Raw genomic sequence first — 19,814 nt, 5'->3', positions numbered from 1 at the left:
AGTGCACTGAACTCTTCCCAGTTCTATGAAGAGCTGTAATATAATAAACATTTATTTGATTTTTCAACCCTCAGCTCAGCCTTTGAGCAAAGTAGCAGTATGACGGAGTTTCTTCCTGTCAGCAGTGGGTAGGAGGGCCAGTATCATAAAGCAATGCGACACAGCACAAGGTCAGTCTTCCTCCTGTGGTTTCTCTTGCAATAGCATAGCCTGACTTCCTGTTAAGAGATTATCATCTAGCCTCTCATATTCTCTGTGATGCTTATCTCTGGAGCCACAAACTCCAACTCCCCAAACGTCTCTACACTTTGGTCCCTGGTGGCAGCCTGTCAGTCTGGCAGCCCGTTCTCTGTCCTCCACTGCCCTCCTCCTTTTGCTCTCAAAGTCCCAACTACCCAAAAACTGAGCTTCTTTTGTTCCAAACCTGTCATGGAGAAATAAGACCCATGCTCCCCATTTGAGCAGGAGAAGCTCAGAGGTGAAAGGAGGGTTAGGTCAGTGCAAGGAAGAGTGCCAGGTTTAAAAGAAGGTAAAAGTAAAACTGTGCAGCTTTCGGCTTGGAGAGAAGATTTGTGTGAACGCTGTGACAAACCACATAGATAGGATGTATCTCTACCACAGGTACAGAAAAACCACAAAGTTTCACTACTGTGAGCTGACACATCACCAACAAATCAATTGATTTCATGAGTTATTTTTCAACAGAACTTGACGGTTCTATTTTTAACTCGCACAGCATAAACCTTTTAAAAGGAGTTAAGTCCTTTTGTTCCGTCACATGACACATTCCGACAACTGTGAAAAGAAACCATGTTGCCACGACAACATACAGACATCCAACCTGGGTTTTGATGTCTGCAAAAAGTTTCCCCACCCACCGCTCCCTTTACAACATTGGCTGTATAAAGCTTGCGTTCAGACTAAATGCAGAGGTGTCCAGTTTCAGTGGTCAACGTTCAGACACAGCTGTCTTGCAAAACTGCATTTAGGGATTTACGGCATGTCCAGAGTTAAAAAAATCTGAACTTGATAAGGAAGATACGCAGTGTCAACCAATCAGGGGCTGAGCTTTGACATGGACGTGTTGATGACATGATAACTGGGTGGAGTCCAAAAACAACATGAAAGAGAATCTGATCATTTTTCTCATGAACTCAATGACATTTTTCTTATTTGTATGTAGACAATAATAAAAAGGTCCTATAAATTCATATTTTTTACCTTCTCGGACTAATGCAGGACGGTAAGTCATCAAACTGGGAAGTACCGCTTAACCCTTGTGCTATCCTAGGCACTTTAACATTGGGAGTTGGGTCATCTAGACCCACCAGACAGTGCGCTGAACCTTTTTTCTTCAATGATTTGTGATCTTCACTGGTGTCCATGGATTACATGAAATTTTTCCACCTTTATCCACCTTTCTCATGGTAGGGAGAACACGTCATTGTAAGGGTGAGGTCATCCAAATTCTTTCTCATGACATTTTTTCTTTGTTGCAATTTATTCAAGTTATAAACTGACCAATCACATGCCTCAATAAAAGTTTGTTGTCTCAAATCGAACATTCCAAATGTTTGATTGACAGATTCTCCTAAGACCTCTTTCAAGGGCAAAGGGTGTGGAGTTCTAACAAGCTCTCCCCTGGTTGGCTCGAGTGGTTGCTATAGAATTGTTGTCTCAGACTGCCTCAGATCAATTAATGCTTAATAAAGTTGTCTGGTTCCAACTTGGCGGCATCTGATGACTGAATATACTTCACTTCATTGGAGCCAAAAGTAAACCTTATTTTCTATGAGTGACCTCACACTCACTCAGTCTAGTTCTCTAATAAAGTCAGTGGTTTACTGTCAGAAGTTCAATGTTATTAAAATTAAAGATAAAAATAGCAAAGAGTTGTTTACTTGCCTCTAAGAAATCATTTAGATAAGTATGACTGAACACTTTGGCAGATTCAAAAGCGCTTTTACGCAGCACACGATACGTGAGAAGGATGAGGTCATGTCACACAGCGCGATAGATGAGCACAGGAAAGAGCTGGAGTCCGACTCCGTCTCTGATGAGCATGAGATTCAGCAGTGTGAATAATTAAAGCCGGGAGCAGCGATAGGAATCTGTAGACACCGGGCTCGGGTAATACTTGAAGGATATTAGAGGCCTTTGGTGTGAGAAGGTGGTGGCTGAGGCGACATCAGTCACCCCATGTACGCCCCCGGGCCGTTGTCAGAGCACTGCGCTGAAGGTCAGCTGATGATACATGGCATGAGTTCAGCACCAAGGCTGACAACCAAACGAATGTCCCCTATGTTAAATATTGTCCTCGAAGAAGTCTGATTCTGCAGCAGCGTTTCTGTGTGAACTTTCTGTATTACTAGGCCAAGCATCAAGAGTTTTTCTTTTTTATTTTCAATATCAACAAAAGTGACTGCTAAAAGCTTTCCGTGTTTGAGGATTCACCCAAATGTTTTGCTGTTCTTTTATTGTTTTATTTATCATTTAACCATATATAGCCCATATTCATGGCATTAACTATGATATGTTGAGTTGGGTTTGGTACGTTTTTGCTACAACAGTGTTAGTTTAAGATGTAGAAATGTTGACACGAGTGTTCGGGAAAAAAAGCAGCTTAATTGCCCTACCGTCTTACATTTGATTCACACAAATTTAACATGGTGTAACTGTATTGAAAAAGGAAATTCGACAGATTTTAAATTCTATCAATGCAGCAGTTAACTGTTAAAGTCACCGTGAAATTCGAAAAATTAGCAAAATGTTTCCTGCCAAAAGTTTTTTATTTCATTTTATGGAAGCAGCCATTTTGGCCATAAGCAGGGAAAGCCCTTCTACTGCCTCTAGTGGAATGATGATGAACTACAGGGTGGAAAACATGGACCAAGTTGTACAATGAATTTTTAAGGAAAGTTTGGGTCCTACTAATGAGAATGTGGTCTCAGAAATGTGTTTATACAATATCATACAACTGATTACATATGGGGTTAATTACTAACTCAATGTTTTCTTCTGCATGTAATGCAGAACACACATGCATGCATTACATACATTACTGTCATGTGTAGATGTTAGTCAAAAGGAGCAGGGCCTGTCCACACATTCATCCAAGTATTACAAACATACCCATTGACTCCACAAAAAAACATCACACAGATACATGTCAACATGTACACAATACAACTACAGCTCACACACACACATTCTCATGCATACAAACAAACACATGTAACGCATTTCATTCCATTTTGAAGACTATTTGTGTAAAGGTGAGTTGAGACCTGTGCTAAGGTGAGTGTTTGTGTTGTCCCTCACTACCAAGACCCCTAGCGAAGGCGAGGAAGCAATGGTAGTCGGGGCCCCTAGACACCCACAAAGGACAGCAGATCAAGGAAATCCACCTGCTGGGCAACCCAATGTTAGCCACCCGGGCCAGTGCCAGCGGGACCACCACAGAGGCCTCCAGCCCGAGAGCAGGGGGGCACAAAGAGTGCTTGCCCCAAGGGGGCCCAGTACAAGGCCCCCAGCCCACCACCACCACCCTGGACTCCTGAGCCTCCCCCCCAACCTGACCTCAGGCACTAACCAGGGCTAACCAAAGGGAGACCCACCCTGTGCTCCAGGCAACCACCCGGCCACCCCGTAGGAAGTCCAGTGGAAAGCAAGGCAGGGCCCACTCACCCCCTGCTAAGGGGAAGATGCCCAAGAAAAGTGGGGGTCTCCCATGAGTGTGGTAAACATGGGCTGGCCAGGCCAGGTCCCACAGTTGGGATTTTGGAGAGGCCCAGCTCTCGGATGCAAAAGCCACAACCAGCACTTACAGGGACACGAACACCCCCAGGCTCAGATATGATGTGATCCTCGGCTCATGGCCTATAGGGATCTCAGGGATCTAAGGGACCATAAGGCCCGGGCACCAAGCACTGTGAGGACTTCCCTGTTTGCTGGCAGGGATGTCCAAGAACCCTCCCACCAAGGAGCCAGACATGGCTTAGGTGCAGTTAAAAGTGAGAGGGGAGGAGCCTGGAGCCGTGCAGCAACCAGCGGGATTGGGACCACTGCTATATAGCCCCACCCCCAAGGTGCATCACAGATTAATTCTCGCTCCAATCACCCTCATGAATTGTCGCATAAGGGAGGGGGGTTCAAGGACAGCTTCCAGACTTACCCCCGATTGATAGATACAACCGTACCCCGGCCCCTCAAGCGTCGGGGCCAAAGTCTCCCCATCCCGGCGGCCTTATTGCAAGGAGAGCCGAACCCCCACCCACACCCCATTTGTATACTTTTTTTGTCCAAAACTCACTCTCTTCAACTGGAAGTTTCTGCTCGAATTAGTCTGAATCTTAGAATTACAAACTTAGAATTATAGATCATCTTTCATCTTAGCTGCTCTAAATATAGCCGTTGATACAAAAGCATGTGAGTAAGAACCTAACCACACACACCCCACCTTCTCGTTTACTAGTGTTATTCCACTTTAAGTTGGATTTCATCTCAACTTCCTACATAAAGTGCTCGGCTCCTTGTAACGTTGCAGTGTGTCGGCAGAGCCTCCGAGGAGCCTCATATTCAGGTCAACTCACAGCCAGAATGGTACCTTTATTATTCCTTATTTATCCCAGCCATGCCTCCCGCTGTGATGTGGAGTCTCAGGAAGATGTGTGTTTGAACGAGAGGAGCCAGGGCTAATGAGCTGAGCGTGCCTGCTGATTGTTGGCAGGTGAGGAGCTGCTCTTTACCCAACGCGCAGGGCAGACGCCTGCCGACACAGGCCTGAAGAAGGACATTTGTTCAGTGGTAGTTGCTTCATTAGAACAGAGAACGTTCCTGTAATTTGATCGCAATAATCTCCATTGAGATATTGTTTTTGTTGTGAAAAGGTGGTAGAGGAACAATAATGCAAGAAAAACTGAAGACTGTGGAACTTCAATAAATCAGGAAATAAGTGACTGAAAAGTGACCATCCATCCATCCTCCTCCACTTATCCAGGACCGGGTCGCGGGGGCAGCAGTCTAAGCAAAGATGCCCAGACTTCCCTCTCCTCTGCCACTTCCTCCAGCTCCCCTGGGGGGATCCGAGTCGTTCCCAGGCCAGCCGAGAGGCGTAGTGAAAAGTGACATTGAAAATAACAAGAGGACAAATTATCTGACACAAAAGACAGGAAACTAAAGGTTAGCTAAACACAACAAATAACATTTCTAAAGATAGAAAAACCCCAAGAGACAACCATCTTCATCTCCTCTTCAATGAGACACATCTGCAGGTGAAGAATAAAAAAATGTGCAACACACACAAGTAGACACCAATAATGTACAGCAACACTTTGACATTAAAATCATTTCTTTATTTTAGCGCCACCTATTTCCCATCACAGGATATTTAAGAACAGTGTTTCGAGCGCCTAGAACAGTTTTGGTGACTTTTAAGGGTTGTGTTCAGAAGTTACTCACTTTCAGTTGGTGGATACAGCACATGGAAAGATGAATGGATGGATGGATGGATATTCAATAAGGCACCAAAGGCTTGTTTTTTTATTAAATCCAAAATAGTTAAAAATTACACAATTTTTAGAATTACACTAAAAACTTTTAGTAGGACTGTAATCAGTTTTGGAAATATTTAAGGTATAGTGCCTAGCGAGGTGTGCATCAACAGAAATTAATGAAAAATGAAGAGATATGAACTGTCCCACGTGGAGCAGAGGACGGTTGCATTTGCAACCAAAATAGACTTCACAGACGCAACCATCCGGTGCGAGGCAGAAGACGATTCATGCCTCTGCGTTATCCATTACTTTCTGATAATGGACTCCTTGAAGGCCATTATCCAGCTTATCCCACAGTCACTTCTGAAAGAAAGAAATGCCAACTCTAATAGCAGTACTTTAATCTTATTATTATTTCAGTTTAAATAACTTTCCACATGTGATACGTGGTGTGATGCATGGTCATGGTAATGGTTACTGAGTCTGCACTCTGCTGCAGCTGGTGTATGAGGACTAGCCAGAGCAGGAAAGTGTTACATGTGCTAATCGTCATAAGTGACACAACGCATCGTGTCAGGGAGAAAGTTCACCTCTTACCACAGTTATGATTATTATTAAGTGCATTTGCAGCCGAACAGACTGCGATCCAAACCCTTCTCCGGACCGAACACTATAACAAAGCACCTTCCTTGCCTGCGAACACGCAGCTACGAGACTCCAGCTGCTCTGATCAGAGACACGGTTCGCTTGTGTGGAGCAGCCGGTTCATTCTAACAGCCACAGATCTTTTTAAAAAGTGGGTTGTGGAAAAATCTCTCTATAAACATCACTAAGAACAATGTCAGACACAACTTAAGAGGGAAAAGAACTTTATGTTACAAAAGGACACGTGATATGAAAATATGTAGAACCCGAGCAGATCTGGACGCTATGTAGTTTGTCCAAGTGGGGTTACTGTAGTGCAGGGGTGCTCATTACGTCGATCACGATCGACCAGTCTATCTTCATGAGGAAGGCTGTGATGGATCGAGCGGCCAATGAGGACAACAGAAGTTTATCAAAAATGAAAGTTTTAATTTTTCTCAAAAATGTAAAAAGATGAACAAACTGGGCCCTTAAAAGAGGTCAACAGAAACATGATTAACACAGGCAATCACTTTAACTTAACCAACTGAACAGACCAAGTAACAGAAACAAAACTGACCTAACCAAAGACACAACAGGGGAACATATATAGTGGCTGATCAGACCACTTGAGAAACATGGGGGGGAACTAACATTACTACACAAATGTTTAACAAAGACTATAAAGACAAGACTAAACACAAAATTTGGTCTCTTAGTGGAAGAGAAAATCATCAAAAGTGGAACAAAATGAATGACCAACAGAAGCAAAGCAAATAAACATTAAATAAGTCCATTGGTTTCTCCCCTGGAGGTTCCTGTAGATGGCACCTGCCCAATTGCCTGACTGGAGTATTTAAATGCTGTGAAGGCTTGAGCTCCTCCTTTGCCAGTCCTCACAGCACAGCTCCAGCAGTAGAACCTCAGCCACACCCGTAGAGACCAGTAGCACCCTCAGCACTGGCAACTCAAAAAACAGGTGACATTAAACAAACCAAAATAAGTAAACTAAACAAATGTACATGTGCTAGAAATTATTGAAAATAGATAATAAATGTATATTTTAACTCAAAGAAATGTGTGCATTTATTTAAGAATAAAGAATCTGAAATAATAAAATTAAAAATAAAAGTGTGCAATGCTGGGGGGAGGTTACCGCCATTTTGTTTGTGGGTGTGGCAGGGTATGCTGCCATCACAAAGGCCAACAAGGATAAATAACCCAAAAAACAAAAAAGTCCTTCTAAAAAATCCGTCAGCGAATCAAAAACCTCACCGACAAGTACGGGGACTTGACTGACATGCAGAACGGCCAATCGGACATCCACCGATACAAACGTGACTGTTTAAATACGCCGAGCGCAGTTATGTCATGAGAAAGTCGCTACTTGCCCCGCGGCACGTCAAGTCCCCGCCAGAAGACCACTCCGGACAACTGGAGTGTTTCGCCCCTTGAGTCTCCTCCTGCTGCCTGCTCCGTAGTCCCTCCCCTTCCGTGGCGGCACACGCTCCTAATGGAGCCAGCAGGTTTAAAAGCCATGCTCCCCCTACTGTACGGTTTACAGGAGAGCATGCTTTCTGCTTTCTGTTTTTGTAATAAAACGCCTGATCTGTTAATACAAAAGTATCTTTGTGTACTCTTACTGTGTAGTTATTGAATTACCAGTACATAAACTACATACTAATAGCTATAATACTATGTTTATTAAACAGTATTTTAGTCTCAAAATACCATATACACACACACACATATTATTTATGGGTAGATCTTTAAGACATTGTCGTCTCGAAAGTAGTTCACATGCCAAAAAAGTGTGAGCACCCCTGCCGTGGTGTGACGTTATCCTCAGTCGAAAGGACCTGAACGGTTATTGCAGGCCTAATGGTTATGGTACCTACACCGGCGCAGTTACACAGAGGATTTAAGTTATGTGACTGGAACTTCTTTTTTAGGCGTGCGGTCATCACTGTGCGTTATGTAAAGGTTAATGAAGTGTACGTTATTACTTCTTAACGCACGCCGTGTAAGCCTGAACTGAGGACGGTTGCGTTAAAAAGTAATAACGCACGCTTCGAAGGCCACTAACCCGCTTAGGCCTTGGTCACTTACAAAAAGCAATAAATATTAACCAGTATATTAATAATAATATTAACCCTTTTCTTGTTTTTTCCGATTTGGATTGCTTTTCTCACAAAAAGCGACTATTTGTTACGTGACGCCGCTGCATTCAAGATTCGGCGATATACATATGCTGATCTTTCCGATGGATTGAATAAGGCATCAGTTCAGAGAGAAAGTTCACCTCTTACCGCTTGTTTTTGTCCAAATGATGAAGCAAAAGGTTATTTTAAAGAAGCCGGCGCAGTGATACAAAACATTTAAGCTAGGTGACCGGAACTTCTTTTTTCACCGTGCGGTTATCAGGTTTTAATGCACACCCAGCAGCCAATCAGAATCGAGTATTCATCCGGACCATGGTAAGAAACCAGAGAAAGATTGATCTCATACGAAGAACATTTCATAAAAATGTTAATAACAAACAGTTTTTAAAAAACACATGCAACAGAATGCATTAACATCAAACAAGAAGTTTTAAACCGTCCTGGTAATAACATGGGCTGACAGAACTAGCAGGGTGATAAGCATGAAGCAATTAAAATAATAGATTAAAAAATGACCTGGAGTGAAATCAAGATGCCATAGATTTTTAAAATTATTTTTAATAGCATATTAATTTAGAAAACTTATGAGACTAAACATTGTCTGGCTTCTGATGGCTTTCTTTAAGTGTTCAAGGTCACAATTTAATGATGATATATACATCCTGTTCAAGAAATTCTAAGACACCCACCTTTCCGAGAAGCAAAGCTGGTGAATGATGATTTCCTCCTGCGGTGGTTAAAAATCCTGATAAGATCATCTGGTGTGAAATGATGAGACAAAAATGTTCCTCATCAACAATTTGAGGTAATTCTAAACTAAAGAATGTTTTTAAGTTGTGTTTCTTTACATTGTTCTCACTCCAGTTATATTAGATTTTTTTGGGTTTAATAATTAATGTTCATCAAGTGTAGTGTATTGAGAGGGAAAAAAATGTATTGCATCTCACAGCAAAAATGTAACTTAGTTGAAAAAAAACCCATGAAATTAAACATACTGTAGTCATGTTGTAATCTTAAATAGTCACAGATTGCACTAACAATTCTGATAAAAATAGAAGATGTAAGTGTAAGTGTGAGAGGACAATTAATAGAGCAAATGACACCTAGAAAAAAATCTCAAAAGAAAACCACAGAAGCTAAAATGTTAAGAGTTTCACAGGCTGTGTTTTGATTGACCTCATTAGTTATAGGTTTAGCCACAGCAGCCACATTTGGAGCTGTCATCATACTTTGACCAAATGTTTTTTCTACTTTGCTCGAGTGCTCTGTGTGATATCACCTTTTACCTCTCTTCAGTGGTTTGAACAATTCGTTGCCTCATGCTTTATGCTGTTCATTTCTGTTTGTCTGTTTCTTTTCTTCATCTTGTGCTTTCCTCTGCATGTTTTCAAGATATTCCAGGATTTTTTTCCTCGATTGAAAAACATGGGGAATCCTTGAAAACCTTTGCTTCTTTCTGTGGGGCAGAAGCTCCCTGGTTTGATACCCAGCGCTGGCATTTTTACCAAAAATGTCTTTTTTGTTATTGTGCTGTTTTCACTTTATTTATGGACAACTTTGATCTTCCACTTTCGGCTTCTCCCATCAGGGGTCGCCACAGCGAACAAGTCGCATGGTAAATTTGGCAATGTTTTACGCCGGATGCCCTTCCTGACGCAACAGGGAGCAGCCTGGAGTCGAACCCGGGTTTCACGGACGGAAGGCGCCGCAAACCAGCACGAGCTAAACTGGCTATTTATGGACAACTTTGATCATTTCTCTATTTTATTTTTTAGCCAACTATTACCCTTTAGGTTTCATTTTCATTTAGCAACATTCATCCCTGCATTTTCTTCTGGAAATGCAGCTCCATCTAGTTCTGAAATAGATTTGAAAGTAACCTATACTTCTTTCATGTTTATTAGGACTTAATTATTTTTTCTCAACTCATTTAAAAACTGAAATTGTTCTAAGCAAGGGGTTTAAATCAAATTAAGTGGCAAACATAATTCAAAAGAACTCACATATTTAATTGACTAGACCTAAAGAAGACTATAAAAGAATTAAAAATGGAACTAATATAGTTGAACACCAAGATTCCTCCATATTTTTAACCTGCTGCACCCTTTTAGGCCTGCCCAAGCCTAACCTGGTTGGGTAAAAGTAGGGAACAAGTTTGTTGCAGGGCCACACAATCACACACAAACGTTTGACAATTTAGAGTAATCAGTCAACTTATGAAGCATGTTTTTGGTGTGTGGGAAGAAACACAGGTGGAATTTATTTTTACATCTGGTCCGAGAAGGTAACTAAAGCAGTGTTCACTCTGTAGAAATTGCAGACCTTTAAAGCAAACACACTGGAGAGTGAGGAATCTCAAATGGACAAGCCAGGAATAATGGATAAGCGGGAGCGCGGTCAAGCCTAATTATTGTAAGTGCTCGACTGCAGAAGGCTGGCCTGTCGTTTTCACCTCTGAGCCGGTCACATGTGGAACAGCCACCAGCCTCCCCAAGCTCACTAACAGTTCAGGACTTCAACCTGGCTGTGGCCTTCAGTAAATGTGACTTTCCATCATTCTGGATACAATCCATCTCCATTAACTAGGCCAGAAGCTATTTCATCCTCATTGTGCCCGACTCTGACAGGCACTCCATTCACGTAATGCACAAATCGTATATGCTGTGCCATGCTCATGAGGATCAAGTGGTTTAAAGGACATGACGGGGCAGAGAATTGAAGTTAATTGACTGTGGGATGGCTGTGATAATTTGATCCCGGCCTGAAAGTGAAAACCATCACAAGTATTTCTGCACACTCAAATTGTCCACAGCTGCTGTCAGGCAAAAATATTCAGCTGTGACGCGAAACATGAAATTCATTACTCAGTGTACTGAGAGTGATGCAATTAGAGTCGTTGTCATATTTAAAATAACTTCAAAGAGGTAAAAAAAAAAATGACGTGCAATTGCCATTATTTATCTGAATCTTCTTCTTGCCGTTTGCCAGCAGTAACTGGGTCCGTTCCCAGTCTACTTTTAGAAAGCTATACTGTACAAAACAAGCAGTTTACCAAGTATTACATCACTTTTATCAATGTGCCTGTTAGTGGGATATTTTAAAACTGTGTAGAGTTATTTGTTTAAAAAAGAATGGCTGTCTGCCAGGATAACTTGATCATTTGCCTCTTCCTAACATTCCCCATATCACATTTTTGGGGGCTTCTTTGACATCTGGGCATCGAAAAAGTAAAGTACAAAACATTTACTTTCTATGGCTTTCCAAAAAACCCAACCCTGATCTAACTGAGAGTGAGCAAGTATTTGTGTTTCCTAGCAACCCAGTCCTGTCTGTGTGTTTTGCAAAAGCCCATGACTTAACTTTGACTACAGTGGATTTGGCAGCAAATATCAACAATGGGAAAACATACAAAGCAGCAGCTGTGTTGTTTTTACTGCCATGTTCCAGTGAGATGGAAAGAGCTCAGGCATATTGTGTTGTTGATGGTCTTACTGACAATAACAGAGGAGCACATGAGAAAGCTGCTCCGTAAAATTACACGTGAATTCCCACGCTGTGCTCACACCCAAAGCAATATGCGTGGTGGGGGCGAACCATTTCAAGTGAATGTAAACAAGCAGCAAGAGGTCCTGTGATGGGATTTTAACAGCCGGTGCTGTGTGACTCGCCAAAGGTACAACAGAAATTACGCAGCAAAGTGAAAGTTATGCAGTATGGTGAAGTAAAAGCCTGGCTGTACAGTTTTCAGATTGGAAAGACCTGGACTTTGGTGAATGTTGTTTATAGTGTTTCATTACATCAGGAACTTGGCTTTGGTAGTGAAGTGTTGTGATGTTAACAGTGGGCGGAGTCCAAAACCAACTTTTAGGAGAACCTGCAAGAATTTTTTTTTTTCTGCCGTGTGATTTTAGGGAAAAAGTCATTTCATGTATTATGGGAAATTTGATTGACTATGGGAAACTATTTTGTTCATTTGAATCAGGGCACATTGCAAAAGTACATATGGCAAGAAGATCAAATCATTACTTCGATTTGATGGGCGGGACGGGCGTTGGTATGGTGGTTAGCATTCTCACCTTACAGCCCAAAGCCCCTAGTTTGAATCCCAGCTGGGACCTTTCTGAGTGGAGATTGCATGTTCTCCCCGTGCACGAGTTCTTCCCATAGTCCAAAAACATGCTTCATAGGTTAACCCTTAGGTATGTATGTTAGTGTCTGTGGTTGTGTGGCCCTTACTGGCAACGTGTTCAGGGTGTATCCCAAACACTAGCGGGGAAAGGCTCTGGCAGCCCAATGACCCTGAAAGGGATTCAGCGAGTTCTGAAGATGGATGATGGATGGATGCTTCAATGATTATAAACCTGTTCTCCTGTCAGACTTCACAGTATATGTCCTTGGAACCAAGTCTGCTAAGATCATCCATTCTCTGAACTAACTTTACTCCTGTTCAAGATCATGGGGTTGCTGGGCCCCACCAGTCCACCACAGGACAACACTTAGACAACCACACAGAATAATATTCATACCAACGTGACTTTTTCCAAATTAACCTATGAAGCATGTTTTTGGACTGCCGGAGGACACTGGAGTGTCCAGAGAGAATCCAGACATGCACAGGGAGAACATGTGCCGGCTAGGGGGACCCAGACCCCCTTGTGGCTACATAGATAGGCAGTAGCGTAAAGGGTCTAGGACCCACAATGAATTCATTGCACCCCCTGGGAAACAAACCCTGGTTTCCCAAGCAGCAGATTCTTCTCCTCCTCTGCTACTTCCTCTAGCGCCTCTGGTAAATTGAAACACGTTCTCACCACAAATTGTCATAAATGGACGCATGGGTAGGGACCCCTCTTCCGCATTCCATATTGACTGTCACAAGAACAGGCAGACCGCTGGATCCAAATGCAGCAGGTTTAATAGCTCAGCTAAAAGTCTAAAAAGCTAAATCAGGAGTTGATAACAGACAATAAGTTCTTCAGAGGAGAGACAGAGGAATCAGAATTCAGGCAAGAGTCGGGGCAGGCGGTGTCAGAGGATCAGATCTAAATAAAGCACTCTGTAAGGAAGACAGAATGACACAAACAATGTTTCACGCTGAGCTTCACTTAGTGCAGAGCTTAAGTATACTGTGATTGATTGAGTGAATGAGACTCAGGTGTGCAGCATCCAGGTAGTGTGTGCTAGGGATTGTTGGGAGTTGTTGTGTAGCTAGAACTCTGGGGACATCTCCCGCTGGTGATCAGAGGGGGAGACAGAACTCTTACTTTTGACACACTCAATGCAAAAACAAAATAAAGAGGGGGAGACAGAGTTCAGACTTATGACATTGACGCTTTGGGTGTGCTTAGTTCATCGTTTTTCGATGTGCTAAAAGTAAGAGATCACAAAATGCTCGTGATTGATTTTCGTTTTCCACCATACAAATTATTTTATTTTAATTTCTGTTTTGTAGACCAACAAATACCAACAGCTACTTTCAGTCTACTGGGAAAAAGAAAAATACAGTTGTTTTTCTTTTTCTTATTACTATTAAGGCAGGTGTCAGAATGTGGGAAACATTATCAGTCATTTTATTGCAGCATGCAGCACGCCAAAAAACAACGAGTTGGGCTCACCCAAAGCGTCAACATGTGACCCGGGGGGCGGTCCCTACCATGCGTTCACACAATATGTGACGAGTTGGGGTGAATGTGTTGCTTCTACAGTACAAACACAAGACATTAAATCTGTTCTATATAATTATAGTCAAAACTTTGGATTATAATTGGCTGAGGGCAGTGCCATTTGTCATGTTAGCCAATCAGAACCTGAAGAAAATGTTGATTAACATACAATCAAGTAGAAGAAACTACAGAATTTGTGAATCCAAACCGTTGCAATGAAAAGTTAACCTTCACTGGTGGGAATATATATAAGATTTAAACTTCCAGTGGGGTTTGTAACAAGTTACTACAAGAAAATTTGATGTTATTTAACTGCTTACTTTTGAAGAAAAGTACACATATTTACCAGACCAGTTGTCAGAAATTATAAATTTGATTTATTTAATTTTGACAAAATTTTGTAAATTAAATATAAGATACTTGGAAGTTTTTTTTTCAGATGTGTACTTTTCTATTTGTCTTAGAATTTGATGTATTTTGTATTGAGAGTTAAACACACATAATAATCTTTACCTGTTGATGTCTAATTACAACAAAAATAGCAGGAGTTTATGATAAAGAGCTGTCGGTTAATGAGCAATAAATATTAAATATTGCATAGAAGTGCATGTTTATTTAATTAATTTTTATTTAATAAAAAAATAATTAGAAATGTACACATTTTGAAAAACAGCTGGTTTTTTTCCATGCATATAGTTATTTTTGGTATTTAATTACTTTTATCAAAAGGTAATTCAGTTACTTAGTAGTGAGGTAATACCTTTTTAAATAAATTTTCCAAACCAATACACTGTGAAAAGTAATTTGAAATACTTACATATGATAATGAAACAAAAATGTGCAGAATATATACCTTCAAGTAGAAATAATATAAAAGAAAGTCAGTAAGGTAATTTAATATTTTGTCCTCCTTATTACTTATTGATTTTTAAATGTTCCCTTAGTTAATCACCACTTGGTGGAGCCAATTGTCATACATGTTTGTTCAAAAACATGTCATCTCCTAACATTTGTTAGGAAGTTTCTTCTTTTCATTCAAAGTTAAGATTAAAAAAGCAGCAAAAAATTATGTTTCAGGAAACACAATTTGTCTTTAACCCGAGTAACCAATACACTTCAGTGTTTGTGTTGCACTCCAAAAGTCACGTCAGGGCAAAGGTCACTGAAAACAAAGCTATTGATCAAGAGCTTGATGGACATGTTGGAACAGCCATGCCAGCTAAAAACTTTTCTGCAGTGACCAAATGAGGATTTTCTTCTGACATGTCAGATCTCTCTGTGGATCAGCTTCTGCTATTTCAGCTTTAGTTGAAAAGGTTGCCCTGTTGTTCCCCTAAACCTCCTTGTGGGACAACTGAAGCATTCTGAGCCGAGGAGACGAAAAGCTGCGAGTGGCCCGTCCGGTTTTGTTATCAGGTCACTGACTTTAATCCTGGATTCAAACAGCCTTCTGCAACATTTTACCTTTGAAGGAAGTCTGGATAGGTGCTTTTTCGTGCAGTTTAGCTGCTGGTTTACCTTGGAACACCTTTCTCTCAATAGGTTTTAGTTAGAGCTCTTGATAAATGGATTCACGATTGTTCTGAAGGTCATTCCTGCAAAATGAGCACAAACTAAAAGGATGAAAAGCAGGAATGAAATGGTATGATGAAGTGGTATAACTATTAATGAAAGTAAACTTTCTTCTATTGCTACTTTTTGACTTTTTCACCAACTTTTTTCTTTTACTGAATGCATTCAAACTGACATAAAAATATGGCTGATGCTCCAAGCAATCACACAAACAGCGAGGCATGACATAAACCTTGAGTCATCTACGACTTTGTTTGCTGGAAGCCATTGAAACCAACCATCCATCCACCCACCCATCTACAGAACCTGCTGAATCTCTTTTGGGGTCATGGGAAAGCTACCAACCCAGCCTCTCTTGCATGAAGGCGGGGCACCACCCCTACACTCACATGCACACCATAGGGGCAACTTGGAGACACCAATTAACCTGTGAAGCATGTGTTTGGACTGTGGGAGGAATCTTGAAAACCACTGTGCCACCGTGCAGCTCCTTGCTCAAAGCAAATAAGCAATTATATCATATGTAAATACATATTTATATATGTGGTGCTGAGGTACAGCAATGGGAAGGTTGTTGCAGGTTGAATTTCCAGTGTCCATTATGAAAATAAAGTGTTGCATAATTGTGCAAAGTCTCTTTTCTCTGCATCAGAATCAGCTGATTTACGTTGATTGCGTAAACACTGCAGTAAATTGTTGTATATCAGCGCAAAGCTGCTTTTCTCTGCTTCAGAATTCGCTGGATTTACGTTAATTGTGTAAAAGGTCAAAAGGTGTAAAAGCTCTGGTGTGAAAGGGTTAAGATATGTTTCTGTTTTCATGTCTGACCTTCATGAGACAGTAAACCAAAACTGGCAATTGTCTTAACTACAGAATCGAAGAAATATCAATTGGACATAAAGGTGTTTTAAACATGTAGTCATAAAAAAGAAGAAAAAAAACAGCGTGTATTTGTCTGTGAGGCTCTGAGGTAAACCTGGAGAGAATTTGTAATTTTCCCTGAAAGTTGTTGGTGTCCTGCTGCCTCTACAACCGTCGTGGTTGTTGCTGCACCACGCTCTGAGAGCTTTTTTAACCAATGAGGAAGGTTCCCACTGGCTGTGTGGAGCAGGAACAGCAGGGAGAGTTTCTTTTGCATCCGTCGTAACTCGCACCCAGTGATAAACAAACAAAAACAGACGTGTTTGTGAATCCACAAAAAGAGATGTAACAGGTATACATGGCAAATGAATTCAGATATAGAAGTTGTGGGATTTTTGGAGTCTTGTTTCCTGCTTAGTTCAGGATGTATCAGTCTTATCACCTGTTTGGTGGTGGTGGGAATCTGAGCATCCTAATGGAAAAACCCCTTCTGGACCACAGGAGATAACGTTGTCTAAAAACCGTAAACATGATAATACTTGCTGTTTGGGTGAGAGAAAAACACTTCAGCTTGAAAATGTAGATTTCCTAAAGCTTTGGTTTTTCATTATAGAAGCAACGACTGAACACTGCAGCTCACAGAGCAGAACTTGTAAAAAGTTAGGACTTTACTAACATCCAGCTTGATTAATGTGTGTCTCAAAGCTGTTTTGGCCACATCTCAGGATAAAGAAGGCCCTTTTTTCACTAAGGATAGGTAACGGTTCAAAGGAACTAAACAGCAACATCGATCTGGATATGACTGCAAGCCACCTTCCTGGAAAGGGAAATACTTCAGAGGAGGAGAAATTTGTGGAGCACAGAAGAAAAGCATGGAGATGCTTGAAACGTCTGCAGCATTTGCAAAACTGTCACATCTGATAACAGAACCCCGTCTGACCATCTGGAATATTTGTTTTAAGCAGGGAGGGAATTATCTATGCAAGAAGGACCGAATACAATCTGTCAGGCCCCAAAAGGAAATGTATTTTTGCATTTTACTGAATTCTCTTGAATTTATACTTTACGAGATCCCAAACTGCTCCCTCTGGGATTGAAGGAGCGCTGTGGGCTTCAATAAAAAATAAATGAAATGACGGCAGCTCAACAATGGCTTTATAAGTACTTGACAAGTTTAAGAAGAGTTTCTGAAGCTGACTTCATACTGAAGTTTTCCATGCAAATCCTTGTCCTACATACTAGAAACAGCTCTGTGCAACGAGCTGAAATTATTACATCAAACTGAGACATCATTGTGCTCCTGCTCTGTTCCCTGCTTGCAAAGGAGCAAAGGGACTTCCGTTAAAGGAGCAGTTATGTGTTATTTTATTTTCCTTGGAGAAATCTGGTTGGGAAGATTTAAATCACTTTTAGCGCATGCATATACATGTACAGTGTCTCCCATGATGTCTTACAGCATAAAAAAAGAAAAAAACAGATAAACTTGACTCTGCTTGGAGGTAAGTTTGTTTAAAACTCACAAACTCTTTAGGAGGATCATCAAGGCATTTGGGTCAACGCTTTTTCTTCCATGTCACAGTTGAAATGACAGTTATTCTTTATGGAAAAAGGCATTCTACAATATCTCATTATGACTAAAACCCAACTCATTCCTGCTAAATGCAACCTTCACCTGTAGACAGTTCAGGGCTTTAATTTAAAATGTATGTATGGATACACACAAGGGACATTTCCAAAAAAGCAGATGTATTTTACTGGTAAAATGCAAATCTTTTTCATCTCTAAAGTTCACAAAAAGGTCTGTATATTTATATGTGAACTTCTCATCATTACTTCCTGACTATCACAGTGTAAAAAAATAATCATCCCGTCAAAAAGTGTTTTAAATTCACCAATAACTACAATTCCCAAAGTCTTGCCCCTTCATATTTGTTTTATTCAGAAGCCCCAAATTGTCTCTATAGATACAAAAAAAGGGAAATTTAGTAGGATGCATTGGTTTAGAAATGTCCTCTACAAAGAACACAATTGCATTGCTGGTCGTCAGGAGCATACATAAAGTCAAAACAGTGGAGACGATCATCACATCCCTTTGCCTGTCTTCTCAACTAAATGATAGATTATTTTTTATTACTCACTGAAGGCAGTACACAAAAAAATGATTTTTCTTCCATTGTGGGGTCATTAAAAGGAAAAAAAAAACACTTATATTAAACCTTAAAAATGACTGAATTAGAAAAACAAGTGTATTTGTGGGTCCACGAGAGCCCCCTGCTGGCCATCAGTGGAATATTTTCATTTTGACTTTTACTTTGAGGAATTTGCTATCATTGCATTTTGGATCAGAATTTGTGGCTGGCCTGTTTTTTATTTCAGCTTTTATGTAAAAACTGTTACACATGTGGACCACATTACATCTTTTTGACTGTTTTTCCAGGATATTTTAATGCTTTTGTTAAGGATTGGTGGTGTAGGAGAGTTGAAATCACTTTCTCTGAAGGGTTTAGGGAAACAGATTTTTTTGCTTCCACCACAAACAAACTGACTGTGAAGACGCATATCATATTATCCCTAATAACTGTCATTTTTCTTCATCATGCAATCTGGAATAGTCTAGACATGTTCAAACTCATCATAGGAAGATCGGATTATTTTCCCCTAAGCTAACACACGAGAGCAATAGAACTCCTACTATACCCTATTCTGCAGTAGCGCTGAAGTGCAAATCCCACTAACAAATCAGTTAAGGCAAAAACATATTACGATCACAACGACAAATAAAAAAATAAAAAAAACAACATTACATTTTTGAAATGAAAACAAAATTCCAGAAACAAAATACAATTCCAAAAAAGAAAAAAATACAAAAAAAGAAATTAGACATAAAAATAAAGCGTTGTGGTAAACAAAAGGCATTTCCATAAATCAAAATGAAATGTCTAAAAAGAAACACACTATAAAAACCAGAAAAGGTACTATGGGACATCGCTGATTGGATGATGATGTTTGAGTTTTTTCAAATTTGTCTTCATTGTCAGCATACTATTGAACGCTTTATGATTAATGTAGCAAATCCAGTATCACTTAGTGGCAAATAACTCTTGGTTGAAATGGTGAAGAAATGTCATCATCCAATCAGAGATGTCCCATAGTGCCTTTCTGGTTTCTTCTTTTGTCATTTCGAGTTCTGGCAATCCATCTTTGGAAAGAGCCACCGTATTATTCTCCTGAAAAAAATGTTTGTATTGAGTGTTAAAGAAACTATTGTTTTTTACAAATACCAAAGAATTTCAAAGTGCACATTAAACAACACCAAACAGGCATTTCTGGCTTTTCCTTGTATTTGCTGTGTAAGTGAATTCAATATTCTGTATGTGCTAGCATCAAATCAGTTCTGAGCCACAGCCAGTGCTAAGGTTACAGTGGAGCCATGTTTT

Source organism: Oryzias latipes, chromosome 10, assembly GCF_053564925.1.
Source record: "Oryzias latipes strain Hd-rR chromosome 10, Olatipes_Hd-rR_3.1".
NCBI classification, from domain to species: Eukaryota; Metazoa; Chordata; class Actinopteri; order Beloniformes; family Adrianichthyidae; genus Oryzias; species Oryzias latipes.
Note: the sequence above shows the minus strand (reverse complement) of the source record.